This window comes from Calidris pugnax, unplaced genomic scaffold, assembly GCF_001431845.1.
Source record: "Calidris pugnax isolate Ruff unplaced genomic scaffold, ASM143184v1 scaffold32, whole genome shotgun sequence".
Classification (NCBI taxonomy): domain Eukaryota; kingdom Metazoa; phylum Chordata; class Aves; order Charadriiformes; family Scolopacidae; genus Calidris; species Calidris pugnax.
Window position 1 is genome coordinate 3,597,764 of NW_015090783.1, and position 22,680 is coordinate 3,620,443.

Below are 22,680 nucleotides of genomic sequence, written 5' to 3' on the forward strand. Positions count from 1 at the left end.
GCAGTCTTGAAATATCTCAGAAGCTACATCCAGGCCAGCTACAGAAGCTACAGCAGACAAGGTGGGAAATTTCCAACATGATCAGAAACTGCCTTGAAACAAGGTACACGAACACTTTAGGTGAGTACTAGGGCTAGAGCCAAGTAAGAACCCAACAGCCCGCTGTTGTCAAGAGCAACCCCACTTCCCCCACATGAAATCAAACCTGAGGTCTCCCAGTTTCTCTCATCCCTCCTGTATGTGGAATCATGGAATCATTTAGATTGGAAAAGACCTTTAAGATCCAGTACAACTGTTAACCCAGCACTGCCAAGTTCAGCACTTGCTGTTTTCTGGCATGTTAGAGCTTATGGAATGTGCTGACATATGTAAAATGCTTTTTTCCAAAAACAAAATTCTAAAACTTACAAATCCAAGAGACGTAATTCTAAGGATAGGGTGAAAGAGATGGAAAAAAGTTCTCATGACAGATCATAGCTCACTTTAAAATCCAAATTTAAGAGTTTTTGTCTATTCAAGTTCCAGTTCTTTGCCTTTCCAACAGCAGTGGGATCCATGTATCTACGCTGAAGAGTTTGCATCCAAAAAACTCACCCATCTGATAGAGCATTGCAAGAGACTAAAAGTAGATCAAAACAGCATTTGGGTCAGTTGGTAATTTACTTTGGCAAGAGAAGATTAAAAACACTTCTGTTTTGTCTCCTCATCTACTTCGTAGCTCCCACACCATAGTTTCCACTTCAAGTAGAGATCTTAAAAACACTATGAAAAAATATTATTGCACTGACAGAGTTAGACAGATAGGTAACTGTAGATTCCCCAGAACCTCTCATGGTCCTTGCTCAAGCCGCAGGATTCCTAAAACTCTGTGATGTTGGAAGCATTTGGAAGGCATAGAGATCTGCACAGCCAAAGCAGACCCATCTGACAAAGCCTACCTTCTTTGGAACAACTACCTCTGTCCATTTACACCTAAGCTGTTGGTTGGCAAAAGCTGCTTTTTATCATACATAGTTACGCTAGCAAATTTGTTTTAATAAATACATCATATTGAATACCGTTGTTCCTTAATTTAAATTCAGACTTTCTCATCACAAAATACATGCCACGTGGCTTTGCTGTTGGCCCTTGCACACAGCTCTAGCCACCTCACTTCCTCACCTGCATTAACTCCCAACAGATCTTTCTCCCTCCTGCCTTAAAGAATCTCTCCCAGCATCACATTTCACCCTTAGTAGCCAACTCCCAGCACATCTGCTGCGTTTTGAACCAGACAAGTGAGCTAGCGTGGCCAGACAGAGCTGAACTGACTCGAATTCAACTGACTAACGTGGCTTGTTTGGCAGAGTAAGAGCCTCACCTTTATTCCCTTTTGTTAATAGCCATGTACTTGTACTCCCATATACCAAGTTTGATAATGATAAGAGACCATAACTGCAGACATGATATCATCCCCAAGAAACTATCCTGTAGAATTCAGGGAAAATTGGCAGATATTAAATTAGCTGACATTCTTGTTTATTCTGTGAACTATACATTTGAAGCCATAACTGACTGTAATATTCTGATGGTCGATGTGTGCTTCTCTATTACTTTCCATCTATTACACACTGAACAAAAGGCTAGAAAGTGCAGACATCAAGGGGAAAAATTCTAGTTCCACTACTCTAGCTAAAGCTGTCTGCTATTGAAAGCAAAGATAGGTAATCGATAAAATAATTTCAACAACCCCACAATAAAAGAATCCCACTATCAGTAAAACCCAATAGTACTAGTGGCTGGAAGAGAATTTATTCAACAGTGAAAGTCAGTCCCCCCCCAAAATTGATATTTTTACAATATAAACCATGTTGTTTTATGATGCATGGACCATTAAGGAAGTTTCAATTAAGATTAAAGTTTGGGTGACATCACAAGGTTACATAAGAAGAATAGAACTGTGCACCAACAAAGAAACACTGTTTAAACCAAGTTCAAATACAGTTTGATAAGCACTCTGGACAAAGAGCCCAACTTACTTAACCCACTGCATTTAGGATAAAATAAGTTTTCAAGTCATCCTCCAAACCAAGCCAGAAATTCAGAACTCAGTTCTTTGTCCCTGGTTACCATTTGTCTCTAGTAACTGCTGTAGCAGCAAACTTTCTATATCTTTCCACCTTTTCATGTTTGGTGATCAACCTCAACAGATGTTAGGAACAAGTCCCTGAGGTTGTTTTGCAACCAGCGGAGACATACAACCTCAGCACGTCCCTTAGCAAACATTAGCTCTATGCTGTCAGGAGTTTCCCTTATAGTAGCATATTCCTAGGTTATAGGAGCCACACAGATAATTTATGATGCAGAACCAATATAGAAAGCTTTACACAGAATGCCAAATCCTGCCCTCTATTTATATTATTTGGTAAAATGGGATTTCTTCTGAATGCTGATACAGTTTATAAAATTAAAGGGCCTGCAACAGCCAATATTATAAAGCTTGCAACTAATATTTATGACCAAGCCTATTGTTAGGGATTTTACAGTGCATTAAGGACTTGACAGTGTTAGGTTTATTGGACTTGATGATCTTAAGGGTGTTTTCCAACCTATATGATTCTATGATTCCTCATCTACTTTCCAGACAAGTATGACTATACATAGTAGTAATTGTGTTATATGGTAGGGAATCACAGCAAAGAGAAACAAGATGGAGATACTCAAAGTATTCTGTCTTTTAAAGGACTCCTTTATTGGTGTTACCCAGTATCATTAACACAAAATGTACCTATGAATATGGCTACTGTGGCTGCCAAAAACTGGCTGCTTCATTCCTGGGAAAATGAGAGTAGATTTAACCTTGGAAAGTGAATTAAGGAGCAATTGTAGCATACTAGTATAGTTCCAGAAAACCCAGGAGAGTGGAAGGGTTGAAGCTGTGTTTTGCTACACAAGCGGATGGTAACAGGCAACAAGCCACTCTCAAGGGAAAGCTATCTCAGAGCGACAAAAGTTTTGTAAGCAAGGAATGCAGAGGATGCAGAGCCGTCCTCCAACACGACTGATTGATCCACAGCTCCATTCATCACAAATCGCTGAATCAAGATGGATTCAGAGGTTGATGGAAAATCAGGCTGGAGTTTTCTTCTGAAGGCATCTTCAGAACCACACGTGCAAGCTACCTATGGATCTGATGCAGCACCCAGGCAGCAGTTGGCAATGCATTTGCCCATAGGCACTTGGCCATGAGTTTGCATACCTAGGCAGTGCAGACAGCAGCACACAGAGCTACTCAGGACTAGCTCCGAATGAGCCATAGAGAGTCCTACACAGCACACCATGGTGCCACACACAGAAGCTGCAGAGCAAGGTGCTCGGTCTGAGCTAATATGAGATGGCCAATTGATTCAGAGCAGCTGCTTTCTGCTTTGACAGCTCTACAGAGGGCTGCATTGCACTACGTAAAAGTAGCCTGACAGAGAGTTAAAGACCCCTGAGAAAAAGAATCACAAAGATTACCACAAGTTATTAATTTTAACTTTGCTTATTTTAGGAAGCCTTTTTTTTTTTTTTAAACTGCCAAGAACATTTCTCTACTGCTCTAAATTAAGAACTAATGCAAAGTGGAATGAGTGAAGTGAGAAAGTTAGGTGTCAGATATTTTAGCTATGGCTTCCTAGAAAGTCAGAAACATTTTTCTATGATTTAGTGCAACTGATTAAACAGTTAGAGAATTTCATGTGGTAGGTATAAACGAGGCAGCCTCGTTAATCCAGACTGATATGAAATTGCCCTTTAAGTAGTGTTAGAATTCTTTTAAATCATTTTTCTTATTCACAGCTGTATTCTATTCTTTAGTTACACAGGATGAGAAAGAATTAAAATAGAAGGTACCTTTTTCTAATAATTATAATGATGTCTTTTTATCATCCGAGTCAAGATAGTTTCCGCAGGGTTTTATAAATGATTTTGCTCCAATTCCAAATAAATGCCCAGATTTTGATATCACAATGGGGTGACTCATCATGCTAAGTGAACACCCCTTTCTACTTCTCTAACCCAGAAGAAAGAAGAGACCTGCAAGAGCAAGAGAGGATAAAGTTCAAAAAGGGACAGATTAGGATGAAATGTTTTCACCACTGCCAGAGCTCATGTAACGAACCACACAGGCAAAGGCAGCACAAAACTTTCCAGGAACTTTGCTTTATTGTCTTCACTGCCACCTGTTTGTGCACTGGGCATTGGTACTATGAGTTTACACCCCTACAGCTAAGTGCCCTCCTTCAGCAGTTCCACAGACATCAGCAGCTCCAAGCATCAACACCCATGGAGCGCCCGTCCCCTTGTATTTCACCAGCACACCCAGCCTGCCCAAAAGAGAGCAGCAGAAGAGTTTGACTCTGTTCTCAACTACACAAGACTAAACGCCAGGTAAAACACAAGCTTCAGAGCTGAAGAAGGCTGTTCCCATCTCATTTCTGGTTCTTCTGGCCTGCTTCAAAGCTCTGGGCAGACAGATTCATGCGACACAACCAGATACCAGCTGATAAGGAGGTGTGGTTCAGCCTCCCATCCTGAACTGTTTCCATGGTCTCCCCCCTCCCATCTGCTTCCTCATACATCCTTTCTGCTCAGCTCTGAGCAGCCCAGATTTGGTGGGACCTGGGAGAGGGGGAGTTACAGACAAGCACCGTAACCAACAGAAACGTGAAGTTTACAAAGACATTTCTGGCCAAGTATATTCCATTTACAGGGAAACAGCCAATTCAACAGCCGGTTCCATTTAGCAGACTGAGGAATCCAGCCCTTTGATTCCTTGTCTGAATCTCTGCAGAGTCAAACATTAAAAATGATTCAAGGCAGAGATAATGCAGTTTCAGTACTGGCAAAACCTCTTCAGCTGCTCATCATTCAGATATATTTTTGAATTCCTGAGCAGTGTAGGAAGCAGCAGTAAAGCTTGTAGTTTATGCCTGGCCCAGTTACAAATGGAGACAAGCTATTACTTTCTCTTTCCAAGAATTCATTCAATTGAATCCAATTTCGAAAGCTTTGGAGAATAATTTGAAATATAAGGAATTTTACGTTCCTTCTGAGCCTTCACAGTGCCTTGACACTGGCATTATTCATCCACATCTTGCCAGTAGCTTGGAGGCTATAAATTCAAGCAGAACTAATAGCAAAACAGCTTCTTTGATTACATTGTGAAGGTGTAGATTGTGTAAGCAAATATCTGGCAAACATTCCCACTTCTGTGAAGCTCTTACAGATACTTACTTCAAGTGGAAGTATTTTTAGTATAATTGCCATTAAATGAATTATAGGAAGCCAATATAATTTTATAACTGGTGAAAAATATTGCTACTTTTACATCATTAAAATGATTTTTAGAACTGCTGCAATCACATTTTGCCTATATATTGTCTGTCAATATATCCGAGATTCATAAAAATAGGCCAGTTTCACAGAACACTTGAAATATAGTTTATGTGCAGCCAGAGACATTTTATGTTCTGCAATATGTGCTTTTCATTCTTCAGCGTGTGCTCATCATACCATATACAACACATATTGGCAATACTGAGCTTTTCCTTCTGCATTTACTGCGATGTCATTTACCAATGACATTGTGTCAGGTATTCAGTTCTTTAAGTGTGTCTTTTAGCCCAGACAGGGTGTATCTGTGGAGCTACAGGAAAACCTTTGGAAGATCAGCACAAAGCTATACTGAGAGATGTTATCTCCACCAGCCCTTTATCTGGCACAGGTCATTTTCTCTGTGATAACCACCAATTCATGTTTTGGGGGCAGGCAGAGCAGAAACTCCATACACAGCCTGTCCTTGCCTTCCCACTCGCCACCTGCTCGTTTGATAGGGGATGTAACAGCCACGAGGAACTCGCCGTCTCTGATGAGCTGTCCCTTGCACCGAGGCTAATCAGGGCAGGGATGCTGGGGTGACTTTTCTATCTTATTTCCCTGCAGAAATGTCAAATGCAAGTTACCCTCGCACCCAATATGATTAATTAGCAAAGCAGCAAGTCTGAAAATCTATACATGATGACAGATGGTAGGGCTCTCAGGAGCAAGTGAATAGGACTTTGCTTCCTGTTTGTTTATTACTAGAAACAACATTACCAGCCTAATGCTCCCACGTCCCTAGAAGACATTATTCTACAGTTAAAACAGACTGTCTGTGGCTGCTGCAATGGGTCCTCGTGCAGGCTGGCACACGAGTGCTGATGAGGGTCTGTATGGCAGACCACTCGTCCCACCCGCACAGATGTCGGCTGTCTTTTACAAATAACAGCTCCACAGTATATGGGGAGAGCAACAGAAGGCAGCCTGGGAGGATGAGGAGTTTATTCAGAAGGGGTCTGCTTTTGCTTAATCAGGTGGCATTAAAAAACCCCATAATCTAATGCCTAGTGCTGTCATCCAAGGACCCATAACTCTGTTTATAAACTGTGTGGAACTTATTTTCTTCACTATTTTTAGACTGGTCATGAACTGTTGGCTCAATAATTTGACAGTTTAATTCACAGGAGAAAAGGGAGGGGGAGAAACCATCCCAGAACACTAATGAGTGCTGGGAGACACAGGATTTTGACGAGCAGCCCGTCATTGGTCGTGCCATGCTGGCAAAGGGCAGTCTCAACAAACAAGCATAAGCCAATTCACAGCACTAAACACAGCAAGAAAAAAAAAAATCTGTCAGTGTTATTTTGCAGAAGAAAATGCTTAAAACAATGAACTTTAATATCTAAGCTCAGGACTTATGGCCGAGTTTGCATTTGCACTCTGTTTCTGTGGGGAGCAATTTTCATCTCGCTTGAGCGGTCAATGGAAGAGAAATGCTTGACTACTGTCATTGCTTATGTAAATGAGGAGCAAAGATGATAAAGATGTGAAGACGAGGGACATCAGCAGGCAAAGGAAGGCCCAAGCCATGTACGTAGAATGAGCAGCCAAAAAAACCCCGAACAAACAACAAAAATACCCAACAACCTCTCCAAAAAACAAGCCCCTAAGAAGAAAAATAATGCATGTTTTATAACAAGCAAGCAAACAAATAAAAAAGTCTCCTCTGTTGATTAATTCCTCTGTGGCTCTGCAGTGATTCTGTTATCAACCTTCCCTAATCACACAGAAAAATAAATTCATTTGCCATTTTCTGATTTCAAATAATCTACTCTAATTGGGTGTTTCAACGAGCAATCCGTTGTACTTCACTCGCTTTACTGGATTTGAATCACAGAATTAGGAGTGAAAAAAAGCTAGCTAGTTAAGACTAGGTTATTGTTATCCTTGTGTTAGGATGAAGTTCACCCTGGGCAAAGGATTCCTTTCAAGCACTTAAGCCATATTCTGAGTAGCGAGAGATGAGATCTTATGCTCTTCTGCACAGAATTGGAGCCATCCATTCTTAAAAAACAACTGTGAGTAGATTTGGTGAAGTAAGCATGATCACCCATAGGAATAACATTTCACATATAAACATTAAGGACTGTCTCATTTTAAAACAAAGAATCTAGTTCTTCACATCTAGTCAAAGGTGGCCACTGCAAAATAAATTGTTGTAAAAAACATCAGGAAGCAGAGTGAAAGCAAGAAGAGTGAAGAACTAGCTAAAGTCCCTAGTACTGCTATATAATTTATATACAATATGTATCACACAAAAGATGCCATATTTATGATTTAATAGAGTTTACTATTTTAAAAGTTAGAATTAGCTTCCAATGCATCCTATTAGTGAAGCTGCAATGTGTTGAGTTAACGTGTGAAGGCATTTTTAATATCAGGTCTGGCTACAATTTCCCATGTAATTGAATGGAGAAGAAAAATAAAGAAAAGGAGTTTGTAGGATATGCCACCACAATGGACAGCTACAATGTTTTTTATGGTTCTGTTGTAATGGAAATATCAAGTCTATGTAACTGTGGGTAAGACAGCAATACATTGTATTATTTAAAGAACCAAAATAAGTTTCTTGGTTTCAGATTTATCCCAGTTCTTTACTGCATTGGAGCAGGAGAAAGGGAAGACTTTGGGATTTATGGAATGTGGAATATAATCTGATAAGTGATATTTGTCTCTCATTGTTACAAGCAGCCAGCCAAGTTTTACAAATTCCAATTTAAACATTTTCCTGAAACACACACATGAAGCACAGGGTTTAGTTATGTTTGCAGCTGTCAGACTGAGTGGCCCCTGACACAACTGGATGGCCAGGAGTAAGTATAAAGGAAACCAAAAATCTTATAGTAATCACAGAGCTGGTAAAACACTGGTGTCCAGATCTTCACCTCTTGTAAGTTTCAATTGCTAGGGTGGAAAACCCACCAAGTACCCAACTACTGCTATAGAGCTGACCCTAAGCATTCAATGCCACATGTTGCTACCTTGATGTATAGAAAGAAAATCCTTGTTTTACATTCTCAAGAACACCTGTAAGTCCTATTTAGGTACTTAGTTTCTAAGAATTACCATGGATTTTTTTTTGTTTGTTTTTCATCGGTACTATTTTCAAGGCTCTGTTTTTTTAAATAAGCAAAGTTAATTATCAGATCCATGCCACATCTCAAAAGACAATAACATAGACGAAAACTAAGGTAGCATTTGAAAATTACCCTGCACCTCAAGAAGGAAAAATACCTCGCAGTTCAATTTGTACATAAAGAAATTTGATGTCAAAACCCCCTTAACCTGCATCAGAAAAGACAGAATACGAAATTTACCCTTCAGCTCATTGCTAAAATAATTATACAAAATTTCTAGATACCCTTTACACTCTTCAAAAAAGTCACATATGCACTTGGGATTGCTCCACACACTCAGTTCATTATTAGAGGACAGGTTGTCTTGAAAGACTAAGTTAAAAATACATGCATATAATGAAGTTGGGTTTTTTTTTTGCCTTGGCTGTAGTAAAAGCTACTGAAAGAGAGCCTCAGGAAGGTAAATATTCTATAAAATTTAATAACACAAGATTCAGCTTGGTATGCCTATCATTATTCTAATTATAAAGGTAAGTATTCATCTTCACCTTAAAGATTCAGTGCAGTGTCTATCATTTCACTGCTAGCTCTGGAATATACTGGAACACAATAATCTTTGTGGTTACAAGCAGACTTAGAAACTGCTGCCTCTCATTATGTATTTTCCATTACAGGGAAAGAATATTTAGTTTCTTTCATTCAGTCTGTTTGCTTCAGGATCTTTGAGAGTACAAGTGAATGTGAAAGTCCAAAGAAGGGAGGCATTTGCTTTCAAAACAGCAGATTTGAATGGTTAAATGGTGTGGAAATAATTTACAGTGCCATTTTTCTTCTTTATGCCTGTGTCTCCTGTCTGTAATTGGAAGCTCTTTCAAACACGGGCTGTTTCTTATCATGGGGTGTACTGTAAAATACCAGAGGTAGAAAAGGCATGACATTTGCTATAGCAGGTTCTCCAACAGATCTTCCACTTTTCTTGTATTTTAAGTCTCCAAGGCATTGAGTTCAATGTGTGTAGTAAACAGTAATTAAAGGCAGGAGCAAGGAGGGACAGAAACAGGAGACATTTTGCTCAAGAGAAAGGAAAGGACAATATTATCATTTTTCAAGCAGGTATATTAAAATGATACCTGCTCTGGCTTTGTACCAAGCTGCTAGTAGGCTTATTTAAAAGGAACAAGTCATTTTAATTAGCTCTCCCTGGATTCATGAACATGTGAGTCCCAGGTGGAGGGGGGGGAAGCAAAGAGAAATAAATATATATAAACTTAAATGAAGAGCAGGCTGGCCATGTTGCAAGCTCTCTTAGCTCTGCCAACAATCACTTTCAACAATACAAGTCCACGGTGACCTCTGTTGTTCCTTTCATAGTGGAGATTAAAAGATGAAGCGCTCATATTGCAGCTGGTGAACACGCTGCGAGCTGGGAAATCAATGACTCTTTCAGACAGATCTCTGTGCAAAAAGGGTTATCAGACATGAAATAATTAATTTTAATTCAACTGTTTAAAACTAGATGCTGCAGAAAGAAAAATGGCCTTTCCTGATAAAAACAAGGCAAACAGATTTTTTTTAAAGTCATCATTTCCCTTGTGACATCAGATGACTTATTTTAGAATAGAAGTTGAATTATTATTTTTTTTCTATTTCTTTTCTGTTTATGTACTCAATGCACTAAATCTACTTCTGGCAGGAGAATTTCAGGTAGTCCACTATGCACTCTGATGTTCTACAGTTTCTCAGGGGTAACCATCTCTATCACTGTATCACATAAAGCCTATGAGCAGCGGGTCCAGAAAGGCAGCTTCAGAAGATGGCAGAGGATTAGAACAGAACTGCCCCTGAGTTACTTCTGGTATGTTAGGCAGCTATATATTTCATCAATACTTGCAACTTCTGTTATTTCACCTGAAGATTGTTAGGAAAACATGGAATTTTTTCCTGTACTACAGATATAGATCCTTCTCTCACTTAAAGACACTGCAAAGTTGGTATAACATCCACATCTCCTATTTCCTCGAGGCAGCAACGTGTTGTTAAAGAAGTTGCAACCTGTCTTGTCTGCACACCAGGCTTACTGGTCACACTACGGACACAGCATGCAGGGGTTGGATACTCATCTACACAGATACAAGACTGGCCTCAGTCATGCTCAACCTTCCTTGACATTTGAGTTGGAGTAAGGTTTTTCCCACAGCCTAACATCTTCTGCATTGTTGAGGTTTAAAAGTCAATATCATCTAAACCTGGAACTGAACCAATGTCATTTGAATGCTCCAGCCCTGGTCTCTAAAAGGGGGACCTCTGAAGGCTTGTTGGCTGCTAAGGAGTGATAAGCAATTCAGCATGAAAAGAAGCTCAAGACAGCATTTATTTTTCCTTCATGTGTAACAATAGCAAGCTGTATATTGATCTCTTCTTTGGAAAATAGCCTCTGTTTGTGATTTAGGAACAGCAGCCAGGTTAATTGCACAGTGCAGTTGGTTGTTTGACCTTCTACTTTTATCTTTTCTGGCCATTTCTACAATTCCTCTGGAGAGCACAAAATGTTTGAGTAGATGAGACAGCACAGAAGTGGAGAGAGAACAAACAGCAGTGGTCTTCTGTAAACACTGAGAATAACTGAGCAATGTCAGAATATACCAGCAGTCCTCAGCCTGGATCTCGTGTATCCCGCATGGAGAGAGCACAGTTTATTATTTGTTTAAACCCAGAAACATTTATAAAGACCATCAACTAAGTGCCATAAATAAGCCACTGCACAAGTGAGAGTCCTGCCAAACACAACCATACACCAAGGCTGTCAGCAGGTTTCCTAGTATTCATTTCTGTAGTGGAAAAGCAGTCCTCCCGTTTCCAGGCCCTGTGTTATGAACTCTACCAGGACAATTTTTCTAAAGCATCACAGAAGAAGGTATCAACTGATTCAGCAGATGCTTGTTAAAAAAATGTTCAATGCTGAACCTTAGGACTTCAACCTGACTATATTTACCAGTGCAGTTCTTCCCATTTGGAAATTATCCAAAGATTTTTATTTTCTTATGTATGCACTCTCTAGTCAGGAGCTTCAGCCCATCGCTTTTTTCTTGCAGTTTTTGCAGCTCTAGAAGTGATGTTTGCTGCCTAACCCCCTCTCTGGGGCACAAACTGTTCTGTGAATATAAGGAGAGAACTGATGGAGCTCTGTAACTGATTACGTGAGATTGTCTGGCATCAACTATTGCTCAAATCCAGTTATGTAAGACTCTGAAGTATTTGGAAAATCTAAAAATAACTCCTCCTCCAGCTGGTTCCTCTCTGAACCATTATCATCTGGCATGACGATAACAATGGCGGGGAGAGGCTGTTGTCAGATACAGCCTGGGTGGAGGGGGAGAGGAGGGCTGTAGAAACCACCTCCAACCAGCATTACTGCACGTTATAGCGAACAGACCCACTCAGAGTATCAATTCTATATCGGGGTTCACAGATTGATTGGCAAAGGAGGCCATTTAGTTAAACCTTATCTGCATGCACCGCAATGACTTGGAACTCCTCCTTCTATGGGATACAACACTCAAAATTACTACCCGCCTGCTAATGTTGTAACTCCCTTAGTAATTAATGTTGCTACATACGGGGCTTGAAGAAATGGCAACCAAGATATAGCAATATTGTTTAGCATTTCCCACCAATATTGCTGCCATACCCTCAACCTGCTTGAGTCCTATCCTACTCTTATGGAAGTCAGAAGACAGATCTTTCCTCTTGTAGGCACATGCATTCAGTTTCAACACCCAGGCAGGTTCAGGTAGCAGTTCTACCAATGATTCCTGCAACTCTAGGTGAACAGTCTCATCTGTCCTTTTCCACGCTTTTGCCTGTAATACCACAACCTACTTAAAATGAGACTTTGTTTACTCTGCACTTTGCACAGTACCAAACACAACTGGACAATCGAGCTTGAGAGCAACTCCTAGGAACTACCATCATACAAATGGAAATGGTGGCAGATGGCTAATACTATTGATTTTACAGCAAATGAGAAATTACAAAGCACCCCAAACCAATTCATCAGTCGTTCACTATAAGGAAGTCTGCCTTAGTATCCATAATAGCTCTAAAACGTAACTACACTTTTCTAAGCCATCAGGAGCAATATTTACCTGAATATTTTTCAGAATATACATCTGGGGCAAAAGCTGCAGCCATAATGTGAACAATTAAAATATTCACCCTCATTCAGAGATCTAGGACAAAGCTTTATGCACAAGACATCTCCTACTATTTTGAATATTTGAGCTGTGAGCAGGTCTATTCCAACACGATGAATTGCACCCTTGGTGCAAGTTCTTGGAAGCAAGAAACTGCTCGATTACTTAAATGATGGGAACTGAACAGGTATACTCAAAGTTAAAAAAAAATGCTTGTTCCTCTTGATAATAGTTTTATTTATTAATGAAAGTCATCATGATCTAATGTCATCTAAATTAGCCTCAATTAATTTTTGAATTAATCAGGTGTGTTCCTGGTAATTTCTCTCTCTTATTACACTTTTCAAGAATCTTCAAATGATAAAAGGAATTTTAGTACAAAGAAATTGAGAGGTTTATTTTTAATAGACATTCAAGATATGAATAGAATAAATACAGAAGTCATAAGGTTGAATCTCATCAGACTGCTTTGAAACCATATATTAGAAGTCAATTATTATATCAAAGTCACCACAAATCATCAAATATTCTCATTTGCCACCATTTTAGTTTTGTTTTTAATTTTCAAAAGTGATTATTAGACTATCTGGACACTGAAAGGGAAATGTGACTGGGGAAATCTCTTTCAAAATATTGTGCACACGCCTGGACCTCAATCATACAAGAAGCCTTTGAAGACAAATCAAGCATCTTCTAACTCTCGTTAGAACTTTATTTGCACCTGCAGAAGATCAGACCCATACAGATTAAGTGTTTTGTGTTGGCATTTTGCATTAGGGTGGATTTCAGCTACCAGTATCACTTCAGTCACAACCAGAGCAAAACTAACAGTGCTGAGCAACTTCAAGAAGGTACACACAGAAGGAATGAGCGGTCATTGATCAGGAAGATCTGAGACAGTGCATTTTGTACAGGAAGCACTGCCCTGCCCAAGAGGCCAGGACTCATGCACTCCTAACTTCAGCTTTCATCGCTTTTTATCAGCACTGAGGCATCCAGCCCCACTTACCCCTTCCCTCTCCCCTGCAACATTATTTGTGTAGGAAACTGCTTCATACAAGACTTGAACTGGTGGGTTAGTGTCAGGGGACCATCCAGGGCAGGAATGGAGAAAGACTTGGTGCAGTCCACATCCATACTGCGTTTGGAGCAGACCTTTGAATGAAGGGAGCCAGAGAGCTTCCTTGAAAGGTCACAGTATTGGGCAAAAGGAGCAAAATAACAAGCAAACAAAACTGTCAGCATAGCTTTTCAAGGTGATACACTTCTCAAGACTGGGCCCTAAGTCTAGAGTATGGCTCTTGGTGGTCCCAGGACAGGGCCACAAGGTAAAGCAGGTGACACTTCTGCCCAGAATGTCTTTCGGGGTATGGTAATAGAATCAATACAGAATTGCTGCATTTGTTAACCAAAATAAGAATGACAAGTCATCTGGAGATTTTTCTAGATGGGATATAGAAAGGAAAAAAAGACCAAAAATAAAGACAGAAATGAAGAGAACAAAATTGTATTTCTTTCTCCACCTTCTGAGAACTGCCAGAGGGAGTCTTTTGGGCTGCAACTTATCCACACAGTGAAACTGTTTTATCTAAATCAACTCGCTACAGTATATTACACGTTCTTCACTACTACTTTGATGTTTCTAAAAATATGATTGTGAAGCTGTATAATCTGATATGAAATTACAGCTTTTTTTTTGCCACAGAAAAAAAAAGGGGGGGGGGGGGGGGGGGGGGGGGGGGGGGGGGGGGGGGCAAAGCTCGTGGCCATTAAATAACCCTCTTGGCCGTGGGGACGGAGCCAAGCTGGGGTTCCCATGCCCAGCCGGGGCAGCCGGTCCCCGCTGCCCTCTCACCGGTTTAAACAGTGACAGGAGAGACTTTAATCATTAACAATAATCACACTCAAGTTTACAGCGAGTGTTTTTGCCTCAGTGTTAACCCAGAGAGAACTGGAGCTGCAAAGTCCCCTCCAACGCCCGCTCTGGCTCCTCCTGAGGGCTGGGCAGAGTGTTTGTTGGGGTGGGGGCCCCCCCAAATCTCCTGTGGCTGAGGGAGGGGAGAGACACCCCCCACCGGGGGAACGACTGATGCCACTGACATGTTCGAGAACACATGATCTGTTTTGATAGCACATTGTATTTACAAAGCCTGTCCCCGAGCAGGCTGTGCTAAAATGAATTTGGAATCAAAAGGAATGCAGTCAGGCTAACTGGGAATAATTCTGATACCTTTCTTTCTTGGAGTAGAAAGAAAGTGACACAGAACATAGAGGATCCAAAGCATGCATCCAAATATATATCCTCAGAATTTTATTAGAGAGAATTATTCCTGTCCACCTAGGATAATTGCAACATTACATTTTGATAGCTGTTAACATCACATGCGCTTACAGATTAATAGCGTTTCTTCTATGTCTGCTTTTGATTTAATCAGGCCATCACTCATTACAATCATGCATGGCCAGTTCTACAAGATGAGAATGTACAAAATACACCTTGCCTTTCAACAAACAGATCTCGAGCTACATGTCTTCAGCATGCTCCTTAACAGTCTTTTCTTCTCAACTGCAATAGTGAATTCACCAATGCTGTTGCCAAATCCCATGCCTAATCTGAAAATAAGCATTGAGAGGCTTCAGTCAGGCGTGCTGATTCCACTGGTCATTTCTGACTTCAACTGCATTGAATCTCAGAATTTCCTGTTGCACCCTGTACTCGGGACTGTGACCCCACTGAACGCAGTGCATGTCTCACTCATGCAAAGTTCTTTGGAACACAGCTCCTGAAAGGGTAATTAAACATATACTTGATGGCCTGGGAAGGAAATCATGAAGGACCTGGGATTTGTCAAAGCACAGCCAAACCATAACCACAGGTATGTTTTTCTGGTTAGCCCTCCTCAAGGCCTGGTCACTTAAATGGTCTGGCACCTGATTATTTCTGTGCTCCTGCTGCAACACCATCAAACACCACCTGGGAACACTTGTAGATTTTTGTGGTCCTTATATTACAAAAAATGCATAGGCATATAGCTACTTTAAAGCACATAAGTCACAGTGGAAGTGGAGTTGTAGGTTTAGCTACCAAGCCAAAATAGAGACAGTATCTATATTTGATATTAACACTGAAGTCCTGATCACAATGGAGCAATTCATAATGCTATTTTTAAAAGCAATTAAAAAAAATTAACTGTATCACCATTTAAAGATTCCTGAACGATTCTCCAAACCCTACAATATGATCAAGGAATTGACCTAATAACCAAACTCAGATCAAGTAAGCAGATACAGATTTATCAGATGATCACCAACCCCATCAAAAGCTCAGGAGACTACAGATTGATGACGTTTTTTACCCACTTTTCATAGGACAGACACAGCAGCAACAATTTTCATGCACTTAAAAATAAGTAAAAAAATGTTTTTTGGGGTAGTGGTTTGGTTTCACAAATGCTCGCTGATCAAGCTTGTCTTAGGCTCCACACTCTGCATTGTCTGGGGCTGGTATTTAATTACTGAACTTTTTTCTCCTTCTTCCCTTCTCTTTCCACTCCTTCCTTCATTCTACAGGAATGCAATCCCTCTGAAATTAAGCATCAATGCTTAGGATACACATTTTTAATACAATCCAGAAGCCATGATCATACCCTTAGAAACAAGCAATCTGTAAAGCAAAATACACTCAGTGCCTGAATGCTAATGCAGCAATTAATCATTTTGATATCCTTGCTCTCTCCCCTGCTTATTTTCTCCTGATTTTTTGATGTCAGAACCAAGTCACCATACTTTTAAAAAATCATCTTTCAAGCAGCAACATTAAACATTTCACAGTGGAAAGCAAACAAATCAATACATATTACAGGATTCATGGTATAGCAAGCATTATAGTTACGGTTGCAGAGACACTTATGTGCCAAGCTCTTTTTTTCCACTCCCTCTAAAAGAAACAAGCACAACTTGAAACACAACAACAGGTTTCTTCACAAAACGTGTTGCTCAACTGAGCTGCCATGGGAAAACCCTGCTACTGCTTCCCAAAACTCAGAACAACCACCATTGTAACTGTGCAACTCCACACAGATGTTTGAAGAGAAACAGGTCCTTTGCAAGCCTGCGAAGACACTGTAGTCACAAAGCAGTGTGCCTGGGTGAGCTGCACGAGCAGGGCTCTCCCATTATCCCAGCCCACAAAAAGTACCATTGAGGAGACCAAAAGTAACTACAAAGCAATAGAACAAGGACAAGAATAATTCCCATCAACAATACATATTTTGAGGGTTCTATACAAGTTTTTGTTGTTAAGCCTTACCTTTGGAGACATGACAGAAGCACAACACAAACAAAGCAGGAACCCTCCTGCTGGAGCAGGTGATGAGGGGATATTCTGCCATGTCCCAGCATCCCTCCCCAGCACAGGTGGGGCCAATAACAAGCCTCTCATTAGCTCCAAGTGGGCAAAGCTGCACTGCCAGCCCCACAGAGGTGCACAGCTCAGTGGGGGGGTTTGCTTGCACATGGAGTGCACTGCTATAATGTGAGGCACACGTGCACATGGGCTGCACTCACCTGGAGTGTGCTTGCACGTGGGGCATGTTTACATGAGCTGCATGACTTGCACGTGGGGTACACTGCCCACGTGTGGGGGCACGCTCATACATGGGATGCACTGCTCACACGTGGGGCACACTCATGTGTGGCACACAGCTCGTGCATGGAGCAGGCTGGCAGCTGGGGCACACTGCTGGCACGCTGGCAGATGTGGCACCCCGTGAGATGGTGACAGTGCTCAGAGTTGCTAAGCGACAGTGTCCTGCCCTCAGGGTACGTTCAGCCAGCGAAGATGAAAAATTCCCACCTAATGTTTTAACACATTCAGCATGTAGATACGCACATGGCAATTAACATTCATTTACAAGAACAATGAAATGATTAATCAGCTGGGATTGCAAATGACATACTGACACTCGAGGTTCATTTTGGTTTGCACTGTGCATGGTATTTAGCCAAAGCTATGATTAAAGGCCAAGTTTTACAGTCCTGAAGAATAAACTTCAGCTTTGATGTTCCTGATAAAGGCAGGATTTTTCACAAAATTAGATTTTGTGGGGGAGTAAAAAGAAATAAGGTGTTTTGCTGGTGATTATGAAATCTGGGAGTGTTTTAAATTTAATGAAGATTTGTCTCCTCCATCACAGTGCTGCATACAGGGCACAGTATTTTATTAGCAGAGGAGGGAAGAGAGAGAACATAGGGCAAGATTAAAACTGAAATGCAGAAATCACAGGAAAGCAGAATGCTTGCTTTGCTATTTCAAGTTTAAGAAGATTATGCACTGTAGTATTGATTCCAGTATATCCAGAGAATACCATGCATATAGGTACTATATATGGAAACAATGAATAAAAATCATCTGCATTACTCAGTACTTGCTTGTAATGGCATTTATCACCTTTTTATTATCATGTCTCTCTGATTTTTGAACAAACTGTTTATATTGATTTATAGACAAGAAATAGGCCAGAAACAGACAGACTCCAGTGGATCTCGCTGGGCTTTGGAGGCCGCCCATCTGCAGTAGGTGTGCATACTCATATTCTATCACATTCTATAATTTTCCTTCCCTAGTGCTTCTTCTCCCCCTAAGATTTGCTGCTTCACCTCTCTGAGCAAACCCAATACTTTCTGCCATGCTTCTGATTATTTCCCTGTTTTACTGCTGAGTCATTCTGTTATCCTTTGCCAGACCCTTGCATCCAAAGTGCTACATAATGAAATACCAATGTGTTACTATTTGTGTGATTTACACTCCTGAGTACAGCAGTTACAGAGAAGTCCTTGGTATTGAGGTCAAAACTTGGAGCCATAATATATCGACTGCAAAAATGGCAAAACTGCTTTTGAATGACTAAGAGTAAATAAATAAGGTAATTCCTTAACTGAAGTGATATTAAGGTACAGCATTAGAGCAGAAAGACCAGGCTTCCCATCAAAGTTTCCTTCCATTTGCTCGGGTCTGCAATTTCTTTGAATCTTTTGCTTATACCTAGGAATCAGCATTACTCACCAACACTGTGAACTAGAATGAAATTCCTCTTTCAGTGCAGAGGGCAAAACCAGATCTGTGATCACTTCTGTTCCTCCCTTCACACTCTGTTGCTACCACCTCACAGCACAGAGGAATTACCATATTGCGCTTTTGCTTCCACTGGTGCAAAGCTACTTCCACATTAGTTTTCACTCTGTCAGTCAGAGTATGTTGATTGGCAAGATTTACTCTCAAAAAGATTTTTAATGGAAAAATTATAAAGTTCACAACAGATACTATTTGCATGGGATCATTGAAGTAACCTGCATGACATTTTCTCTGTCAACCATCAGTTTGTAGATGAGCAGCAACTAACACTCAAGGACTTCGTACTTCAGCCTGAGCCTTGCTAAGAATAGTTCTCCTGATAATTAAACACTAATGTTCTTTCGTGAGTACATTATAATGAAATAAATTGTTTCAAGGGAACAATAAACTACAGGCAGCATCTGAAGCATTTTAACAGCACAGAGCATTTGGCTGCTGCAAGATTCACTTGAAGAGGAGAAAGGTAATAACATCTCAGAAACAATTTAGAAAACAATCTTCTGCACTTCCAGTGTTTCTAATAACAAGCTGGAACACTCCAATGTGTGATTTTACTCGTTCTCAATCACTCAGTGCCACCTGGAATGGAAACACATATATGATACGACTGTGCGAACCACTGCACAGCTCCTCCAGCCCCCAAAGCGAACCCTGCGTTGGTTTAATGTGTTTCTTTCCTGCATGGGAACACTATTCTTCAGTCCTTACAAGATTAAACTTAATTCATTGGTGCCCTCTTCTTAGAACTGTCAGGAGCTGTGCACAAAAGTCGAGATATTTTTACACGACTGTGTTTTGCAGATTTGGAGGCCTGAGCTAACTCTGAAAGAGAAGGTGGTGAGAATCCCAGTGAGGCTGTCTGGCCAGGAAGGCTGCACACAACTGTCGAGACTTTGCAGTATCTCTTAGGACACAGCCCACAAAAAATCCAATACAAATGCCATACAAAAACCAGGCTCCTCACACACCAACATTTATTTGTCCTCTAAAGCAGGACAAATGAAATTATCATTGTAGCTTCCTAATACTTAAAATCTGCTATAGAAATGTTTATAAAGGACTGAAAAAATATATTGCATGTATGTTTCCAATGAAATGAAATTGGGCATGTACCCATTTAATTTAAGATTTTATCACGCTGTTTTAAAACACATTAGATGTAAGCAGAGAGCAGAGCAGTTAAAAAAAATGTAATGGTCTATTCTCTAGCTGCAGGGCAGCAGTAAGGGATTTGTCTTGCTATCTTGGCTACTCTAACATTTGAATGCTGGTGGAAAAATACATATTTCTGTCATGTTGCTTTTTTAGAGTAACTGGGTAGAGCTTTCTCTGCTTGAAAATTGTTAGCTGTTACAAAGAGTTGATACTATGCATGTTTTAAAAGAATAAAACATATTCATTTTTATAGTGCAATTTCCAAGCAGTGATAAACATTCTTGGTAAAATATGGCATAGCAATGTGAATGTAAGCTATTCCTGTTAAAGACTATCTGAAATCCTATTCAGAAAAACTATTGTGACTGTTGCTAGGAATATTAAAATATACAGAGATCATGTTGAGTCATGTGGAACAAGAAAAAGAAATCTTTCTTCTACTGCTCTTTGAAAGTGGCACAATTGCTTGTACATTGGCCTTTATCCAAGACAGATGGATTATCACTAGAACAAATTTCAGTAAACCCTCCTTGCATTTGCATAATGTAAGTTTCTAACATTTAACCAATTAAAAGAATCGGTTCTAGTAGCTTTAAAGAACTTGTAGGTTAATTATGACTCTCTTTGTGGATATGATGGAAGTGATAAAGTAAAGCACTTTGGTAGTTAAGGAACCCGCTTACTAGTTTACACTACATGGAGCAGACTACTTTGTTGAAGGATTTTTTTTTGCTTGAGGAATAATATGGGTTGGAATTCAATTTGTTTTCAATACACAAATCCCCTTCCCTATATCTATTCTATCAGTGGAAGTCTTGCAGGATGAGATTGATTTTTTTAAAGTAATGAGGATACTGGTTTGTTTCATATAAAGAAGCTAAATAAAGTGTTTCTTGGCCGTATACTGAATGTGAACCCCTTATTTGAACTCTTGAATGTCTTTACGGTTTAGATATACATAGGTCCTTTGCAAGAGTCTTCAAAATCTTGCAGAACAGAAATTCTGATTTAATCAGTATCACATCATATTGGATCACTGGCTAAACATGGACTGTCTCTAGAAAGGCAATGCCAGGAAAATGCCAGTAAGCACCTTTTAACATTATTTCTGAAAATGATTGGTTGCACCATGTATGAAAGGATAGCATTTCCTGCAATTGTGGGTATGGTAGGAGACATAGTACCACTGAATGGAATGGTCAAGCAATACACACAAATAGAGCTTCCTTTCTCATATGCCAGCAAGAACAACGGCAAAGCTGTGTTTTGTTTAAAGTACTGTAACTCAGTATAGCATAAACTGAGAAAGTATTAAAAAACCTTAAAATTATCTTAGTTTCCTTTATTGTTGTGACTCATTTCATTTTGAAGATGCTTTTTCTTTCTAGGTTAAGAAAATAGACATTAAAACTGTGTTTGAGAACTGAGTGGGTTCTGGCACACACTGTTCAAATATAATGAAAAAATACAGCAGGCAACTAAACTGTAACACACAGAAGCTTCAGTGGATTCTCTTACTTACATTGAACGAGGGTTGTGCCAAATGTTTTCAAAATTTAACAAATAGTTTCTATTATTATAGCAGGGCATAGAGGCTCCAATCATCATCCACTAAAATTTAAAACAACTCTTGCTGTGCTAGGTGCTGCACAAAGATCAAGTAAAGAGCCCGTACAAATAAAAACAACCAAACAAGGGTGGGGCATTATGATTTATCAGCTGATTTATCCAAGGACTTTCAGAAAGCCTTCATCTGGAACAAGCATTTAAATTCAAAGCTCTGCAGTACTATTATCTCGTCCCTTAACCTCCTGTCTCAAAATGCAAAGGAAATTTTACCAATATGTTATTTTTTTTGTTGTTCTGCCCAACTTTATTACTTTAAACCACAAGATTTTTTTTCTAACTATAAAAGTAATCCAAAAACATTTTGAGGACATTTAGTTTTCTTTTGTGAAAACTAAGTACCAACTAACATCAAAGCTCCATCTTTTGATTTCTCTCCACAAGGTCAAATTTAAGACTGCATGTTAGACAAATTAAATAAAACTAGTCCTTTTTCTATTAAATCCAGCTTGCGTTTACTTTCTTTATCCATCCTTTTCCGTTTTGTTCTGTTATGTAAAAATAGGCTTCCTGGTAAGTACTACCAGTTAATAGTAATTACTTAAAGTATATTTTGTTTAGTAGAGAAGCAGAAATCATCCTTGATTTCTTGACACATTCTGTAATGCATATCATGTGGATGGCTCCATAACTCTTTCTAATGCCTAATAAAATATGCTACTGAATAACATTCTCATTATATATTAAACTGAGAATTCTGTTGCACAAGCTCTGGTGTGTGATTTGAAAACAATAAAACCAGCATGGAGTTATGAATTATAATAAGGATTCTGCATTTCTGATTCATAAAAATACATTTTTATGCTATCTCCTTTGCCAGCATTTGAACTTTTCATCTAGCCTGTGCCAAATGAACACAATCAAAACATATTGTCTTTATTTACTGGTACATATGAAGAAGTCTCACTGTTTCTAAATTTGGCGCCATGTATATCTTCAGAAGGTTGTTTTTCCTTCTTGTTATTCTGTGTTTTGTTTTTCTCTCCAGATCATGGCTCACAAAATTTGAATTTCCTCCTCTAAATGCCTTTGGATTACCTACTACTTCCCTGTGTACTGTTTTGGTATACCAGATAAATACATTTGGATTTTACAT